The sequence below is a fragment of the Dermacentor silvarum genome, chromosome 5, assembly GCF_013339745.2.
Source record: "Dermacentor silvarum isolate Dsil-2018 chromosome 5, BIME_Dsil_1.4, whole genome shotgun sequence".
Lineage (NCBI taxonomy): Eukaryota > Metazoa > Arthropoda > Arachnida > Ixodida > Ixodidae > Dermacentor > Dermacentor silvarum.
The window spans coordinates 13573270-13592797 of NC_051158.1; the positions used below are offsets into that span (position 1 = coordinate 13573270).

General features: G+C 47.8%; 2 protein-coding genes across 3 annotated transcripts in view; one reads left to right on the forward strand and one right to left on the reverse strand.

Annotated features, from left to right (window-relative positions):
* LOC119452896 (ornithine decarboxylase) overlaps positions 1 to 8261 on the reverse strand; it is a 41564-nt gene extending 33303 nt beyond the window's left edge. The window contains exon 1 of the mRNA XM_037714851.2: positions 7887 to 8261. The gene's annotated coding sequence lies outside the window, so the exon portion shown is untranslated. The remainder of the gene's footprint in view (positions 1 to 7886) is intronic.
* Positions 1 to 19528, forward strand: part of LOC119452898 (deoxycytidylate deaminase) — a 117862-nt gene that overhangs the window by 14720 nt on the left and 83614 nt on the right. The gene's annotated exons all lie outside the window — the stretch shown is intronic.

The window sequence follows — 19528 nt, forward strand, 5'->3', positions numbered from 1 at the left end:
TTCATCGGTGGGCTAACGCTGCCCGCAACTAGTGAATTGCGCAGCGCATGCGCATTATAGACTAATGACGTCATAAAGGAGAGGGACGCCGCACGTTGTATATTGTCATTGTTATGACGGCGAGCAGTTCGTATGCATACGGAGCAGCGGCTGATAACGGAATAGGATCGTTACGACGAGCCGCCACTGCGCAAACACGCAAGGCGGTCGCTGCGCAGGGAAGCAACGCCAACGACGCGCGTGATCGCGGAGTCGGTGGGTTGTAGCGGGGTGGCGTATATTGTGAATCTTGAAGGCCTTAGCAACCGCGGTTGAACGCGATTGGATGAAATGCGGCCGGCAACCTTGTCATGTCACGCCGTGATGATTATTGCCTTTGCGTGTCGCCCATGATAGTTTAGGTTAAGGTTAGGTTATACTTAGGTTAGGTTAGGCTAGGTTAGCGTAAAATGCGTTAGGTGGCGTGGCGTACTCTCACAGCGGTCGCAAAGGGCTGTGCCTTCTTGGCTGGTTGGCTGGTTTCAGCCAATCGCGTTCTACCGCGGTTGCTAAGGCGCTGTACCGTATAGATTTTCAATATATGCGATCGTCAACGAAGTCTGACGTGCGCCCGCTTGGGTGCACGTCAGACTTTGTTGACGGTCACCTCAGGGTAGGATATACACTGGAGAGACGTGCGTCATCGGTGCATTGATTAATGTGGTTTTACGCCATTGGTTGATCTACCGATTGACTGATATGACGTGACGTGACGGTATACGTGACTCGCTGGCTGAGTCACGCCCCAAAGCAATGCAGAGGCTACGACGAAGACCGCAGTAGAGGCTTCCGGATTGACTGAGTGATCGACTGATGGGTCCATCGATCGATCGATATTATACCATCACACTGGTAACACGGTGGCCGTATACGAGAGACGCCACAGCGGTAGGACCCAGAATTTTTAAACGCGCGACCGAGGCTTACAATTCAAACTTATTTTTTCTTTACTTTCCACCCGTAACGGGATGTGCAGCCCTGACGATGGGGGAATCGTACCAGCAACCAGCAGTAGGGCACCATAGCAGGCCGGGGAAATGATTTTGACAACCGGATGTTCACTTTAAGGGGCAATAATGACAGCGTAACCCATGGTGCGCCTCTCTCTTCCCTCTTTCTTTCCCTCTTCCCCTTCCCCCAGCGCAGAGTAGCTGGCTAGAGGAATGTACCTCAGGCCGACCTCTCTGCATTTCGTAGCGTTAAACATTTCTCTCTCTCTCTCTATGACAGGGTAGGTTCGGGTGTTAAATCATATTTCTTAACGTACAAGCTGTGACCATGCATGGGGGGAGACTCGGTGAGTCACAAAATAGTCAACACCGCAAAACACGCGTCGCCTATATATACATAGAAGTTCTGTCGCTCCAGTCGACCGCTGTACACGGGCCGGATAAACAAACAATTAACTCGGTCACTGTCCGCTAAGTATTTATTATTACGCAGAGAAAAAGAATTACAATAGCAACATGTTGCTCACGAACGCGTTCCTGCACAAATCTTACACGAACAGTTAAAAAAAAAAAAAAAACGCAACAGAGGTAGCAGTCACGTAATCTTGCTGTTTATATCGGGGCATGACCGGACTTTTTCCGACGAAGATTGAGCGGCTTGTTTTCGGGTTCATTTCCGTTAAAAACACCATACCGTCCGTCGTGCGTAGCGCGCTGGGAATCAGCGGCATTTAATAGCCTCGGCCCTAAACGCGCAAGCTACGAGTGGGCACATTAATGGGTGTATTTACCGCGTTGCGTCTTAAAATTATGGGGTTTTTCGTGCCACGAAATGATTATGAGTCACGCCGTAGTGGGGGACTCCGGAATAACTTGTACCACCTGGGCTTCTTTAAAGGGCGCCTAAATCTAAGTATACAGGGGTGTTTTTCGCATATTGCCCCCATCTAAGTGCGGCCGCCGTGGCCGGCATTTGACCCCGCGACCTCGGGCTGCAGCCCAGCACTATAGCCGCCAAGCAACCGCGGCGGGGTCGCGTTGCGTCTTAAAGCTTTCCTCCACGCAGGCACGATTCATAGTTACGCCAGACGCTTATAAAGTTTATTCCTATCCTATCCTTATAAAGTGCGTGCGGGCGAGCGTGTGTGCTCGTGCAGGCGTCTGTACTAGTGTGTGTGTGTGTGTGTGTGTGTGTGTGTGTGTGTGTGTGTGTGTGTGTGTGTGTGTGTGTGTGTGTGTGTGTGTGTGTGTGTGTGTGTGTGTGTGTGTGTGTGTGTGTGTGTGTGTGTGTGTGTGTGTGTGTGTGTGTGTGTGTGTGTGTGTGTGTGTGTGTGTGTGTGTGTGTGTGTGTGTGTGTGTGTGTGTGTGTGTGTGTGTGTGTGCGTGCTTGCTGCTGGTGCTTGTGTTTGACTTTGTACTTGTGTGCAAGTATCTGTGTGCGGGTGCGAGCTTTAACCTTGGATTGGCGTGATGACCACACACACATGAAGGACGCCACCGATGAGGCATCGTCGCTGACGTCTTGTGCCAAGCACGTACTACCTCAATTACAAAGCGAGGACGCTGAGCAGAAGAAAAAGAGGGGAAAAATAACGTGGGCAGCTTGCACTAGTGCTGCAAGGCTTGAGTAAACAGCGGAGCTCGTGATCAATCTAGTTTCTTCCAGGTTTTATTAGGCTTGGCTAAGTACAATCAACCTCTCTATATGGCTTTCATAGATTATGAAAAGGCATTCGACTCAGTAGAGATATCAGCAGTCATAGAGGCATTGCGTAATCAAGGAGTGGAGGAGGCATACGTGAATATCTTGGCAAATATCTACAAGAATTCCACAGCTACCTTGGTTCTCCACAAGAAAAGTAGAAAGATACCTATCAAGAAAGGGGTCAGGCAAGGAGACACAATCTCTCCAATGCTATTCACTGCATGCTTAGAAGAAGTATTCAAGCTCTTAGACTGGGAAGGATTAGGAGTGAGGATCGACGGCGAATATCTCAGCAACCTTCGGTTTGCAGATGACATTGTCCTATTGAGCAACAATGGAGAGGAATTACAACAAATGATTGAGGACCTTCATCGAGAAAGTGCAAGAATTGGGTTGAAGATGAATATGCAGAACACAAAGATAATGTTCAATAGCCTGGCAAGGGAACAAGAATTCAGGATCGCCAGTCAGCCTCTAGAGTCTGTAAAGGAGTACGTTTATCTAGGTCAATTACTCACAGGGGACCCTGATCATGAGAAAGAAATTTACAGAAGAATAAAATTAGGTTGGAGTGCATACGGCAGGCATTGCCAAATCCTCACTGGGAGCTTACCACTGTCGTTGAAAAGAAAAGTGTACAATCATTGCATTCTACCGGTGCTAACATATGGGGCAGAAACTTGGAGGTTAACAAAGAAGCTCGAGAACAAGTTAAGGACCGCACAAAGAGCAATGGAACGAAAAATCTTAGGAGTAACGTTAAGAGACAGGAAGAGAGCGGTGTGGATCAGAGAACAAACGGGGGTAGACGATATTCTAGTTGACATTAAGCGGAAGAAATGGAGCTGGGCAGGCCATGTAATGCGTAGGATGGATAACCGGTGGACCATTAGGGTTACAGAATGGATACCAAGAGAAGGGAAGCGCAGTCGAGGACGGCAGAAAGTCAGGTGGGATGATGAGGTTAGGAAATTCGCAGGCGCAAGTTGGAATACGCTAGCGCAAGACAGGGGTAATTGGAGATCGCAGGGAGAGGCCTTCGTCCTGCAGTGGACATAAATATAGGCTGATGATGATGATGATGATGATGATGATGATGAAGTTTTGCTAGGAAATGCTAAGTGCTGCTAGGCACGGTATTCCGAATCGGCTCGCCGCCGACGCGCAGATTCTCGCTTGGCCGCGTGACGCGTTTCAAGATGAGCGGCTTCATCTTCGGGTGTCCGGATCTTCTTTGGTCGTCCCATGTCAAGGCTACATGTACGCGCCACAGAGTTAACGAGAGTTGTGCCGCCGCCGCGGCGGCTCCGAGCTTTATCTCCCCGGTGACGTCATGGCCAAGCCGCGCCTCCACACTTGCCGGAGCGTGGCTGGTCGAAACCTGCCGAGCCGCCGCCAGAGGCACCGGCAACAGTCACGGACATCGCGCGCGTTCGGCGCGAACGCGGGGAAACGCGGACGGCGTCGGCAGAAGCTCTGCGTGTTGCCTCGTTGGTGCTGCTACAATTTCTTTCTTATTCTCTCGCTCTCATTTTCTCTTTCTCTCTCCCGAGCATAGCGCGCGTCGCGCGCATGCTCTCCTTCCATCTCCTTAACGTCCCATGTCAAGGCAACATGTGCGCGGCAGGGAGAGGAGGCGAAGCACACGCCGGTGGTTGCTAGGCAACGCTCGGTGACGTCATCGTTCAGCGAGGTTTTTTGACGGTCGGCTTAAACAGCTCCGCTGTTAAAAACGAGAATTGCATTGGAAAGCCACCGAAAGTTCAGGTGTACGTTTTTAAATAAATGTAATGTGTTCATTTTCAGTGTACGTTTTTGTAGCGTGAGCTACACTGGCCGAGGTTGAGCAGTTTCGCGTGGCTCCTGGAGAGCCGTGCTGCTCATGCGCGAGGAGCAGTGACGTCACACGGCGCACAGCTGGCGCTGGCCGTTTGATCGTTTGCGCTGGGCGTTTGCCAGTGTGATATAGCCATGGAGAAGGAGAGCGAAATGGCTGCTCAGCGGCGCAGAAGAGCGGAGAAGCTTAACTCATCGGATCCCGAAGTAGTTGCCTGGCAATTAGCCGTTGAGCGTAGGAATAACGAACATAAGGCTAAACGTGCTGCGGAGACACCGGAGCAAAGGGAGGAACGTCTTGCAAAGCGGCGTCGCCAGGAGGCTGAGCGACATGCCCGACCATCTCAGCAGCAGCAACAAGACGCCGTCGATGACGTCAAGGCTCGCCGATTGACTGACTATACGGTGAAACTTAGCGAAAGCGCCAGTGCGACTCGGACCTTCGAGACGGGCTTCGTAAACAGTCCGTTTGGATATGTGCTCGACGTGTGTGAAAGGCTGTGGCACATGAAAGACTTGACGACGGTAAGTAGTGCCATGCGTGAAACGTTGAGTTTAGCGGCGCCGCCTGAGAGGGGTGAAACCGTTGCGCGGGTTTGTACAACGTGCAAGAACTTTCTCGTTAACCAGAAGATTCCACTCTTTAGCGTTACGAATGGGTATCGTTGCCCGCCCATGCCACCAGGTGCACCGGTTCTGAACGATGTGGCCGAACGCTACGTATATCCTGGCATATAGCCGAGCTAAGCCACTGCTATATATATTTTTTTTTAGAATGGAGTTTCGCAGTTCTTCCCCCAGCTCGAACGCCAGTCTTTCTCCCTTGACGACTGGCCGACGAACCTCGGCCTCCCGTCGGCTCCTTATCTGGGTCATTGAGTGCCGCGAGCCGCAATTTGGAGTACGTAGGCAGTAACGTTCGGGTGCGTGTTCGATAACGGTGTGCACTCGGGGCAGACCCCATGGGTGACGTCCGTGCAACGTCTATAAGGCCGCCCGAAGGTCCGCGTCCCGTTGGGGCGTTCACGTTTTGACCGGTCCTCCCATTTGCTTCGCTAAAAACGCGACCACAAACACCCACGCCTGGTGAACTGAAAGACGGGTAACGGTATTTTCCGGTGGGCGACCAGGAACTATCAAAACTGTTCAAAGAGTGCTCTTGCGAGCGCTCTTTGCCGTCGGATCGCGCTGCAACTTTATTGCGTCAGACCACGGAGAGAGACTACGAATGCTAGAATACTAGAATGCTAGAATACTAGAGTGCGAGCTGCTGTCTATCAATTTACCTTCATTCTTGATACGATCTCAGTGGTTACGAAAAGTTCAATCGAAAGACGGTCACAATGACGACTTCATTGCATCGTGTGCTTACAGAGAGAAACTTCTGATAACGCTTCGCGTTCAGTCTTCGCTGCATATAAGAGCGTGATGGAGTGGAGGAGACATGTCCTCCTGCAACCTGAACACAGCTCAAAGACACCATCGCTTTTCAAGCTGGTTCTTATTACTGTCTACATGTTAACGAACGTGAAAAGAGAATATGTTTTGTTTGTTTAGATGTCACTGTTAGATATCAGAAGCAGCGTCCCCATGTACGTGGACAAACTAACATCGCCTCATGTTTTATGCGGTAAAAATGTCATTTCTTTGCTTGAGCACAGAGACAAAGATCAAACATTGTGGGGCATGTTTGCCATATTGTCGCTTGCCCTGGCTTTTCATGTCGTTTTCGTGTTACTCGAAAGGCACTTTATGGTTGTTTATTGTCGTCTGCGATGACGATGACGGCCTATATCAAAATGGTGTCAATTTTCCCGAAAGCTAGCTATTTGATTAAACCACTTTTGCGCGGTTTCGTAAGCACTTTCGCGCATCTGACATCACATCCGCGGTGTTACGTAATCTATACGTTGCGTAATCGCTTCCTAGTGAATTCCGAGAAGGACTGTGGGCAACATAATCTACAGGATATCGTCAATAGTAGCTCGGGTCGCAATGCACATCAAAGACTCTCCATAGGAATTTATCTACAAGAACAACCCATATGGTATGCGAGCAATTGTGAAGTGCTTCTTACGAACACATTGCCATGCTTTCCTTCTTATTTCTTTTTTTTAGCACTTCATCATGAGCACTGCGCATGATCCGCATAAGTTGCTCCTGTTTCCCACTGAGCATGCGTAGATATTAAGTTACAGAAATTACGTCGTTCTTAACGTTCGTTGCACTCTGACCACTGCATGAAGTATATACGCTATACTGAACTAGGTCAGCGACTCCATCTCCGACGAGATCCAGGGAGAACCGTGAGTGACGACATGGGCCTAAGGCGTTCCGCGAGTACGACTCGCTGAAAGTATAGGCTCGTGCAACGAAGTTAAACGTTGCATCGGACATCGCTACATGAACTCCTACAGAGGCCATGATTTCACACCTCGAGTTCCTCTTGTACGTCCGAGTAGGACGGGGAAGCCACGTGTTTAACCAACGTAAAGTCGAGTACCTGGAAGGGAGGTGCCTAGGAGCTTGCGCCCACCGGAAATTCGGACGGCACAATCAACGGTAACAGTGCATCTCGGGTATTTTACTGCTGCGGACGCTGAGCAACGAAGGAGCGCATCGGATCGCCCATGGATCGGCCACCGGGTTCTCTTCGAGCATACGCTTTGAAGCCGATTCTCAAAATCAACCCAAGTACCGCAGCAGCAGACGCATCTTTCCACCACTATACCCACACAGCTCTCCAGAAACAAGGCACACAATCATCCATCGTGCGTTATACCCAATGCACGACCACAACACACTACACATGCCATGAACATCATCATCCTCGCACCTGGGTGTCTCACCTGTGGTGGACACACTGAGACGCCTCACGTAGCTGTAGGCCAGTTGGTGATTTATGATTTTGGAAGGTTTATCGCAAAAAAAAAAACGCATTGTACACAGTGCTTTCGCACTGTGGACCAGCCCCTCCCAATACCCTCCCACCCGAAAACGCACCGACCTCCTCACCTAACCCCTATAATGGCTGACGACAGCCTCAACACTTGATCGACAAGTGAGATTGGCTGGCTGCATGGACGCAGAATTGGTGCCGGCAGCCAGCGGATCCTGGACTGAGGATTTTCAACATCGCCTCCTCTCTGTTAATTTTCATATAATGGAATTAGGTTCCGTCCTACTACTACGCTTACTTCTATTAGGCTACGTCACTAGGCCATATATCTGCAGTCACTTAGCACCATATTATGTCACTTAAGGTCACGTCGAGGACGTGGAAGGACCTGCCCTCGCGCACAAGGTGTCCCGCAAGAGATATATACTATAGTTGAGGCGCCGATCGCGCACTTCACCGCGAGTTCTCCGCAGCAGGCGTCCTTCCTCGAGGAAACGTTGTCTCAGGGAGGTCTCGAGCCTCCTTCTCGTAGATCAGGTGAGCCGTATTTCAATGAACCAGAGCCGTTGACCTGAACCGCTGACGGGCAGCAGGCTGACGGGCCCCGGTTCAGTGTGTCAGCGCCTCGGCAGGAGCGCGCAAGCAACGCCGGGGGCCCAGCTTTGACCAGAGGCTTCCCACTGTCGCTTGGGGACCGTATGGATCATTCACGTGCGTGGCCAGGGAACGTACAGAAGGACCGCCTTTCGCGAAAAAAGGTGCCGGTGAACCAGGGATTCGCTTCTCGTCAACGAACGATGTGCGAGCCGGAGTTCGCGGAGAACTGCTGGGTGTCTACGGGTCCGGAGGCACTTCGAGCCTCTTATACGGTGACAGCGCAATCTCTCTGCCTCTTTTATCCCTCTCTCTCTCTTTTGAGCTGAGTCACTGCTGGGGACGAGGGTTGCAAAAAAACTAGGCGCCTGCTCTCGGTAATTCTGTGCCTTCTTTACTATCTGTTACAGACCGGTGTAAGCCGGTGGCTCGCTTGCGAGAGAGAGCGAGAGAGAGAACCGTTTCACAGGATCGAGGTCCTTCCGATGTCCATCGGCTGCTGCTACTGTTGCCCAGAGCGTCTGATAAGCCTTATCGGTTTTTCTTTCCTCGCTCACGCGCCTGTTCGGTAGGCTGCGTACGGTGATACCGATGAGCTCTCAACGACGTCGTCCCCACCTCCAACCACTCGGGTCCCCTCACCCATCGCAACTCTCACCATCGTCACTGCGCAAGTGCCCGAGTCAGTGCGGTGCACACGGTCGCCACCACGTGACTTACGTCATCGGTCACTGTACATTGCGAAAGATTGCGAACGTTGACCACTCGTTGATTGACTCATCATCGAGCATTCGCGGAGATCGCAGGGATATAGACGCTGGCGCGTATGGGTGCCACGTAATGGCGACCGGTTGCAGTACCATGGACTTGTGCTGTCAGAAAGGCGCCTGCTTATAGTTTCGTACTAAAATCGCTAGAGCGAAAGCTGGCGCTGCAATCGTTCAGCTATACAGCGGGAATGATGATGAGTAGCACGTGGAACTGTCTGATATTCTTGCTTGTGACTTCGAACGTCCTTCTGACTTCACTTATCGCACTTACTTCATTTTAGCGCCCCAAAATTTCCAAGCATAGCATTGTTGCACATTCAAGTTGCGCAATCAATTTGCTGGTTGTAGACATTCCCGCTATACCTCTAAAGCTATCAAAAAAAAAAAAAGAAAAAAAGAAAACCTGGAGAACGCTTAAGCTTCGCCCTTAAGAGTGGAACGCGATAGCATTCAAAGATATCTTACTGCTTCTCACGCTCCCCGACAACTGAAGGTTATGTAACCATAATGTTTGCCGGGAAACGCTGGCGGCGAACGCTATGCGCGAAGGCGAGCTTTCTGGTAAAAACGCGGCCTCTTGCGTGGGCCGATCCCGGAGGTCGTGCACAGTCGCGCCCAAAAACTTGGGATAATTTTCAGTTTTCTTTTATTGTTTCGAACTTTTAATATTTCAGTGTGGGAAGATTTAACATAAAAGGCATGCGGCTGTCGGTGTTTTGTTTCATGACGTTTGTTTGTGGGCTGTCAGTCTCAAAAATCCGCGGAATAAAATTTGTCAAGAATGTAAGACAAGTTATGAGCAACTTAAGCGACAGAATGGCGTGGCAGTATAACCCGCATATACCGCGTATCATATAGCAAGGTGTGGCATAGACATATACTTTATTTGTGATACATATACCTAAATGTATATTTTTCTAACGGATGACGCCGCCGACACCGGATTTTCTGCGACGCGGGACCCTTAACGCTGTCGCGTTAATATATCGTCGTGAAGTCACCGAAGCAAACTGCAGTTCACAAACTAGGTTGCGTTGCCGGAACATCGCACAATGCCATGATTGTGCTGTATTCACGGTCCTGTTGTCGTTACGCAAAGCGAACAAAGGAAAAACGGAGATACAAAATAAGAGAATTAACTGTTTCGGAAGATATCGCCGTGCAAATTTGTTATTCTAAGGAGAGAAGGACCCCCGGGAGACGTCGCTTCAGTGCAGTCCTTTTCGGTCACTCATGCCGACGTCGACTTTGGATTAGCAATCATCTGTTGTTAATTTGGATGGACTTTGTTTTATGTCTCTTGGCTGTGTTCGCAAACGCGCTCGACGATTCATCTCGGAACAAATTTGAGCCTATATTTCTCTAAACACCAAGACCGTGTGGCGCCTTCCATGTTCTGGCTCACGGCAAGTTAGCGCAGCAACTCAAGATTTACTACCTTCTCGGGGAATTTGAAGGGCGCGTGAAGTTTGTTTTTCGGGCTTTCTGGTTTTAAGCATGAAATATGCTTTAGCTCCCGTTGTCGGCGACCTTCAAGTGACCTTGAGTCAAAAGCAAGAGCCATTATCCGGGCACTCAAACGAGAACATCCGGGCCTCGTTGCGAGAACAAAACGAGATAATCCGGACAACTATTCAGAAGTTACAAGTGGTTACAAGTTACAAAAATAATATTGCTTCCGATTTCTTTCTGGTGTTTGTTAACAGTATCACTCAAGCTGTAACTTCTAGTACGCTGAAATCTAATTTGTCATTTCCAATAGCGACGCGTTCAAAAGGCAGATACAGGGCACCATACAAGTGTATGGTGCCCTGTATCTGCCTGTATGGTGCCCTGTATCTGCCTGAGACAGGGTTGCTTGTGCTCACTTCATTGCCAGCGGTCCGTGAGTTGGCCGCACATTTGCAGCCGACCACTTCGATGCGACAAGAAGAAAAAGTAGCGACAGACGCTGAGCGCGCTGCACTGCTGGAAGCGGTTGAAGACGGCGGCACCACAGGCAGCAAAAGACGCGATGTGGTAGTCATTTCATGCTTACATCTACTCTCCATTACGGGAGAGCATTTTGTTTTTTTCTTTTGTAGGTGGAAGCATCGGTTGTTATTTCCAGAAATGTTATATGTAGATATACTTAATCTACATATTCATGATTCATTGTTGCAGGTGTTTGCCAGGACAGCATGCAACGTAAGTACATATTGTACATATGTATATACACATACCCATCTGTTGCATATCCATCGTACACGTGTGATCATATATGTGTGATATATCATTTCTCTATGCTGTTGCGTCCGTTTCATTCTCTATGTGAGTTAATCTGGTGGACAATATACTTAAGTAGCGCTTGTGGGGTTTGGTTCTTTGGTTAGTACGTGCCTCTGCAAGTATTTGCGCTGCTTACCATCATGGTCTATACTGTACCATTTCGTGATTCTTGTGGGACACTCGTGAAACTGAACACACGGGATGCGTTTGGTGATGCTTGTGGAACTACGGTGCACCAGACCAAAATCACCTAGATAGCACAAGGCCTGTTCACTCCGATCCATGATGTCATGCTTCCTGGCCCGAAATCTCCATTGCCAAGGCGACGAAAGCGGTGACGTCAAAATCACCACGGCTTGCTCGGGAGAATCCCCATTAGATTCCATGGCAGTCGGGCCAGGCAGCATGACGTCATGGATCGGAGGGAACAAACCTTGTGCTGTCTAGGTGGTGTTGAGCAGACTTGCACATTCGAGGACGTACGTGTACACAGATACCATCATCAACATCAGCCAATATTTATGCCCACTGCAGGACGAAGGCCTCTCCCTGCGATCTCCAATTACCCCTGTCTTGTGCTAGCTGATTCCAACTTGCGCCTGCAGATTTCCTAACTTCATCGCCCCACCTGCCGTCCTCGATGGCACTTCCCTTCTCTTGGCATACATTCTGTAACTTTAATGGTCCACCGTTTATCCATCCTACGCATTACATGACCGGCCTAGCTCCATTTTTTCCCTGTTTGTTCTCTGATCCACACCGCTCGCTTTCTTCCTGTCTCTTAACGTTAGGCCTAAGATTTTTCATTCGCTCTTTGTGCGGTTCTTAACTTGTTCTCGAGCTTCTTTGTTAACCTCCAAGTTTCTGCCCCATATGGTAGCACGGTATATTCTTCATATAGCACTGGTATATATTCTTCATGCACATTAATTCATTGTTCCGAACAACTGTATTCGCGCTGATCGAGTCCGGCTTTAAAGGACAAGCTATGAGCTGCTTTCCCTATATCTTGATCCACAAGCAAATCTACATAAATCTCATAAAGAATGCAATTGTTCTAACATATCGATACCTGCATGCTTGTTTGCGCTTTTTTTCTAAAGGCCTCGCTGCTGTATTGATCCTGCATGAACTTCTTTCAGCCGTATGACAGACGACAATAGGATTTACGGTTTCGTCAGCTCTTCACTAAAAGCCCGCATGTTGATGAGCTCGCTCGTCGATCAGACATGTGTGCCGTTCGGACGAGACATCTCTCTTTCTTTCTCTGTATCGCTCAGCAGGAAAACGTCGTTGCCACTGAGCAACCACGACAGATAGAGTCAGCAACTGCGATAACGAGACTTCCTGCATATACATATACGAAGGTCACCCAGAAAATAAAGACCGGTTAGTTGCACAAAATGAAAAACACAATATTTATTGAAAAAGAACAACAATTATGTTACATGCACACTTTATCTTTTGGGGGTCAACTAGCTTCCGTAACGGCTGCGCTCATAACGCTGTTAGTGGAGGTTGCACGAAGTCGCCCTTGTGCAGTTGGTGTAATGTGGCTTAAACGAACTGCGTGATTGAAAAATCCCGCCGACTGTGAGGTAAGGAATGTTGTTCGATTCCGGAACGCTCAAAAGGTGAAACCGGCATAAATTTACCGGCAACTGAAAGCAGTATATGGTGATAATGTAATGGATGAAATAAACGTGAGAAAATGGTGTGAAATGTTGAAAAATGGATGAACAAATGTGCATGATGAAACTCGACCTGGCATAATGAATTGGCGGCAGAAGATTATAGCATGAAAATTCTGAAGCTCCTGACCAGATACGACAAATGTTTAGATATAGGAGGTGATTATGTAGAGAATTGAAGGAAGCTTCATATATGTAACAGAATTGTTTTTTAAATAAATATTATGTTTTCATAATCTATAACTAAACGGTCTTTATTTTCTGGATGATTCTCGTACATTGCATATAAGTGCAACGGCACAGTAAACCATACGTCGACATGCTCACTCACGACTAAATTGATTCGAACTCACTCCAGTTTACTCCTATACACTCCGTGTAGGAGAGCTACAAATACAGCTCCTACATTTCTCCTAGCACACGTATAGGAGAGCTGTAAGCACTCCTGCAATTGTGGATTTTTGGGGTGCTTTTTGAGTATCATCCTGTCTCGATCGTGTCAATGTGCGCACAGAACAAAATGGGGTACTTTCATTTGTCAAGAGAAGTTGTCTGACCATTTCGTTGTTGATTGTCTTTTTTTTTTCTTTTTTTTTGTCGCCAGGTTTATGCCACGTACGATATTTGGTTACTTTTTAGTTTACAGATAAGCGGACGCGAGACGACTCGCTGAAAAACAAAATGCGATTGGTGTCATTTCTATAGCGTTCTGTGCCGGAAAGCGAGTTGCATGATTCCTTTGTTTGTAGTAGTAGTAGTAGTAGTAGTAGTAGTAAACAACTTTATTTCGGAAAGTATGTTTGTATCTTTTTCAAAATTGTCGATACTTGCACAAGGGTAGCGCCCATAAAAACAGCGCTGGGCCAAATGCCAGCGGATTAACCTGAAAGTTCTTGCAGCTGTGGAGGAAATAGAACTCGATTGGTCACGTTGCCGGCATTCACTGAATAACAATGTCCTGCGCGTGGAGTGTAAATAAAAAAGCGAGAAAAAGAGCGCGGGTTTTGTATCTTAAGTTATGAGGTCGATGACCGCCAGCTCTAACCACTCACCAGCCGCGTGAAGTGCTAACGATATTGACCCTGGATGCGTTGCAAGCTGTCCTGCAAGTATATCGTACTGAGAGCGTTGTCGGGGAAAACGCGAGCGCATCGTTTGCTGTTTAGGCGGGCAAAACGGCGGGAAAACGTTATCGGGGCCCAGGTACGAGTGCACGGGAGGACTGCTTGTGCTGAAGTGTATCAGGAACGACAGAGTGACGGGTGAATGAAAAGAGACCAAGGGCGCGAAGAGCCGCCGCCGTGGAATGGCGTCAGCCATTATACGGCCTCGACACAAGGGCATCGGTTGCGCGAGCGGAGATGTAACGCGCAGATAAACGTCACGCTCGAGCGACTGCACAAGAACACAACGACGAAGATGAGGCATATTGGACGACAGGACGGGGTTCAGGCTTCGAGTACAGTTGATAGAATCAACAATTGAATGTACAAGTATATATGGGCAAGCTATATAGTGACATGCGCCCCTAATTGCAAGAAGCGAGCATCGAATACGCATTGATTCGAGCATGCTCAGCGCGAAGCTACGTTGACGGTGGCCGGCAACACGTAATTATCCATCGCGGTATAAGCGTTAAAAGCCACGGACAAGGAAAGAAAATATGAAAAGAAAAGAAAGAAAAAAAAACACTTCGTAAGAGCGTAATGACACGTGGGGAAATGAAGCGAATAACATGAGCACAAAACAAAATATTAGAATTTGGTCACATGATTAGGGAGCACGTGAGCAAAGAAGTACGGAAACGCCATCAACAGATGTAACGGAAGTAGATAACGACTAATAGACATGTAAAAAAAAGAGATATGAACCTGATAATATTGTAAGAACCAGACTAAACAGCGAGCATTAAATAAGTCACGTCACGCAGACCTCTGATTCAGATAACGCGGAAACAAACTGCAGAGGGTGAAGACCGTGGATGTCCAACTCGGAGAGAACTTGTATAGATATGCGCTATCCAATCAAGTTCGCTCGTTTTCGTGACTTCACAGCGCAGGCGACCACCTTTATAAATTGGCGCGCCTCTGCATGCTATTATGTTTGAAAGTATAAGGCACATTGTCGACCACTTGAGAACGGTAATTCAGAGGTTCGAAGTACCATACGAAGCGTAAAAATCAAGAGGGGTATTCTGCAACAGTCCACCTAGTGGACTGTCCACTTCGGCTGTCGCGATTGGCTCCAACAGAACGAGCGAGAAGGAGACTGGCTGTCCACTAGGTGGACTCTTACAGAATGTCCCTCCTGTTCAATCTGTGAGAGAAGGATAAGATGCATTGTGAACTTCATTGGGAGCTTTTAGGGGCGAAGCTCCTTACGGTCGAGCCTTGTCCGCCGTGGCGCCGTCGTCGCGCCGTTGTAGCCACGCTAGTACTCGCCGCTCCCGCTAGTGGCGCAGCTGTGCTCTCTTTCTTAGGGTGCCTCGATGCCCAGCGCCGCCGTTCAGGGTGGAGACAACCCCGCTGGCGCCGCCATATTGAGTCACACGAGCTGAGACTCAGCTACGCTTGCGTTCATAAATAGTGTTACTCGCGGCGCACTTCCAAGTGCTTTGCCTTGATGAGGATTTTTTTATCGGTATCGCATCTGCACATCTTTATAACCAATAGCCGTTAACTCGTCGAAGGTCCAAGACGTAAATGTATGGCGCCGGGAACATGCCCCAAGTTGCCTAATTCAATCACATTTAATATGCCGTGTGTATGTTTGAAATACGCACTATTTTTTTTTTGCGCTTCGATGCTTGGTATATAAGGTTTGCGACCCCCTGTGTGTGGAAGTTTTTCTTTTTCGCTGTTGTATTTTGGTTTACACGTCACGTCTCCTTTACCGTAGCCAGCCACTCGCGCACGGCGGTTAGTTTCCCTTGCGTTGCGCGTGCTCTTCGCGTTCGTTGCAATTATTTGACGATATCTACGCGCAATTTTGCTTTTTTTTGCCCACAAAACTGTGTGCTGACAGGATTAAGCTGGTGTAAAGATAACTTCGATGTGAAAATAAGCTTTAGTTAGTGCTGTAAAGAAACATGTAACGTAACTTGTCTGGGGCAATCTTGCGTAGTACACACACGAAACCAAACGATGCACAAAATACATTTACTTATAATGTCCAGTACAATCAATCATGAAAGAGATATGTACATGAAAAATTCTATGTACTGTGTGGCGCCTGAAGGTTATGTTGAAAGACGAGATAAAAAAAAAAAAAATTCGCAAGGTAGGCTCGAGACACAATTCGGGATAGGGAGAGTTCTTTTTTTAATTTATTCATTACATGGGGGGGGGGGGGGTTCAAGTGAGTACATTAACCTTATTACACACAATATAAATCGAAAACAAGAATGCAAACAAGAAAACGCAACCGCGGGTAATATTAATCACGATATCCAGCCAGAATACACCAGCTACCATCGAATACGTCGCATCAGCCGAACACATCGATGGCGAGTGCCGAACATCTTATAAATAACCATTAGAACACTGATAACTACATTGAAAATATAAAAAACACTGCATACATATCGCGTACAAAAACCGTAAATGAAACTAAGACAGTCAAATACAGATTAGCAATGTTTTTCACTTCGAAAATATAGTCCATGATGATGTAGGGCTGTTGACTTTAACAGACGGCGCCCATCCTGTCGATTTCCCTCGTACTGGTCCTCTTCAAAGTGTTTCTAAGTACAAGTAAAACAACAAAAGTGATTATTGATATGAAAAGTTGCCTTGTAAATACAGACAACCCATTACAGTGCCTAAAAATAAATTTTCACAGAAGTAATGCTGTATTACCTCGCTTCACATGTTTCGAAGAAATGCACAGGCTACAACAGACACCATGCCAGAAAGCGCCGAAACATTTTGGTCCCATGATTCCCCTTAACTCTTCTACACCTGGGCATACCGTGCACAGGCATTTAAAGACCATCACAGTACCCAATACGATCGGGAATGAGCACGAATGACCATCGGCTTACGAGCACCACGCTACAAATATATTCGTGTAAAAAATCAGCTATATAACGTAACAACCTGAGATACGCAAGATATCTGCTGAGAATAGAGAAAATCACAAGGCTTCTCGTGCCACGTACACAACAGCCGCTCTCCCCAGAAGAAGCACTGCGTTCTTTAGTCCCAAATAACCAGTAGCGAAAAAAGAAACTGAGGGGAAAAAAAAAAAAGAAACAAGAGACACACGATGTGTGCTTCCCGTGAAAAAGTTAAATAGGTGGTTTACATGACGATTTGTAGCTAATGTAAGGCTATTTCGCGGCGAAGCATTTTCGTCAGTCCTTAAAATAAGGGTACTACTCGCATAGACTGCGCCGATCAAAACGGCAAAAGCCTATGCGACGCGCGCTCGCAAATCATAGGCTACTCACACAGCATCGGTGCAGTGCTTAGTTCGTGAGCGAACGTAGGTACGTGAGCGAGGATCAGAGAATACTTTCTTATTTAAATGAAAAACACAGTGCGATAGTCTAAACTTTCTTGACACTTACCTCGCAAATGTAGGAGCTATCCGTTGCCTTCCAGTGATACCGTTTTACTTGGGCTTCCCATCTCTTCCTTCGCTCTGGGTCCCGGGGGAAGCGTAAACAACGAAGCCCTTTACGCGTCGATCCGGTGCACTTGGGAACACAACAGCCCGTCATGTCCGACTCGATGCACTTGACAAGCTTGTCATTCATGCGGCTGAACACTGTCCAGCAAGTAGAAGCGTCAGCGAAGCATCTGCGCGCACTGTGTATCGAACTAAGCACCGGCACCAAGCACTCGTAATCGCTCGCTGTGACTCAAGATGGCGTCGCAGCGAGAAAGCGGCGGCGCGGGTGCGGTCAAAGGATGGCACCACCCTGAACGGCGGCGCTGGCATCGAGGCACCCTACTCTTTCTCTTTCGTTCCCGACGCGCGCTCTCTTTCTTTCTCGTCCGTAGCTGTGGTTTACCCGAATGATCCCCCGGTGGTACGCCCGTTCATCATCATTCACGTCGTGGATATGCGGTGATTTTTTAAATATTATTTCTTTACTCGGTTAAATACGCAGAATAAAAATTTGATTATTTAAAAATGGAATTTGAGTAAAACAAAGCTAGCTTACCTGATTCACGTGATACACATGCATTAGTGCATATAATTAAAGCGTGACACGCGCGGTTTCTCCATTGGTGATAACAAACGTGCCCCATTTTAAGGAAATCCATAAGGGGAATTGTTGCACTTTTTGTCGTCGTGTTCGAAATACCTTGTCCGCGTTTTCAGGTTACCGCGATAGCAGATGCTCCGACTAATTTGAAAAATTCGGATCATTGAAGAAAGCGCGCGACGGCAGATCCACCGACCTCTTAAGCGCCAGCAGAAATAATTTGTAAAACGAAGAGCTTTCATTGGCCCTTTCGGCCGTTTTCTTGGTAGGTCGGACTCGGGAAGCAAAACGATCGTTCAATCTCTCTCTCTCTCGCCCGGTCATTTTTTTCTTTCGCTCGCTCGTGCGTTCGTTGGGGCCATTCGCATACATTGACAGCAATCGTCGATGGTTTCTGCACATTTTTTTTTTCGTGTGTTCTTGCAGTTCAGAGAAAGAAATTAACAGTCACTTAAGTATCCTTACGTGATTTCAATGCGAAAGCATTATGACTTCTCTAATTAATTGGTTACGTCCATGATACGTGATGTCATACATTGTCACGTGTCCTTCACAACTCCACCTTAATCCACTTTAATCAACCTTGCTCTAATTTGTACCAACCTTAATCCAGCTTAATTCACCTTGACATTATTTGTACCAACCTTAATCCACATTAATCCACTTTAATCCACCTTCATTCACTTTACTTCACCTTAACTCACTTTACTCCACCTCTTACTCTAACTTGTTCTATCTTTAACTGTGTATTGCTACTGACGTCATGCAAGACGCTGATGACGTCAGTAGATGACGACGATAATCTTTGGTAACAATCGTTGCCTACAACGCCGGCTTTTCTGCTTCATGGGACATACAGCACTTTCGCATTATTGTTGCATTTTCTGCAACAGGTGGCTCTGCCACGCACAAGTGTGGCGGTGTAATACATGTAGGCAGGGGCATGCGAAGTCACCGAATGGCCATGATCGAGGTGCACCCCGCGCAAAAATGGGCCGCGGTCATCAGCTGACAAGGCCAGATACGCACTCACAGGCCTTGATCCACTGCCACATCCTGCGGAAGCCAACATGATTCTCGATTTAGCGTCATTGTTAACAGTCTTCGAGGTTATATCCAAGTGCGACGAATGAATTGTGTTCACTGACGCGTCTGGAAAGAAAGAAATATCAATCGCGTCCGTCTGCTGCAAGCCTTGGCGACGATCACGTGACAGGGTCCACGTGGAAGCGCCCTCACTTGCCTCCTCGCATGACAGGCGTCAACACAATGACTACCGTAGCGAGTGTAATTGTGAGCTTCTTGGCGCTTCTGTTCGTATAACGTCATCCTTGCAGTTAGCATTATCGGCAAGCGATGTACAAGAAGGAACTTAACACGACGCATGCGACTTTATAACTACTAACACGTGCATGGAAATGATGGGTGTACAGTTGTAGAGAGAGGAAATGAAACAAGACTCTAAAGGCGTCAGCAGTGAATGTTTTAAGTTGGGTGTCCTGTGAGAGGGGAGGATTGTGTGGGCAATAAACAAGGAAGGGTATAATAGATTAGGTAATAC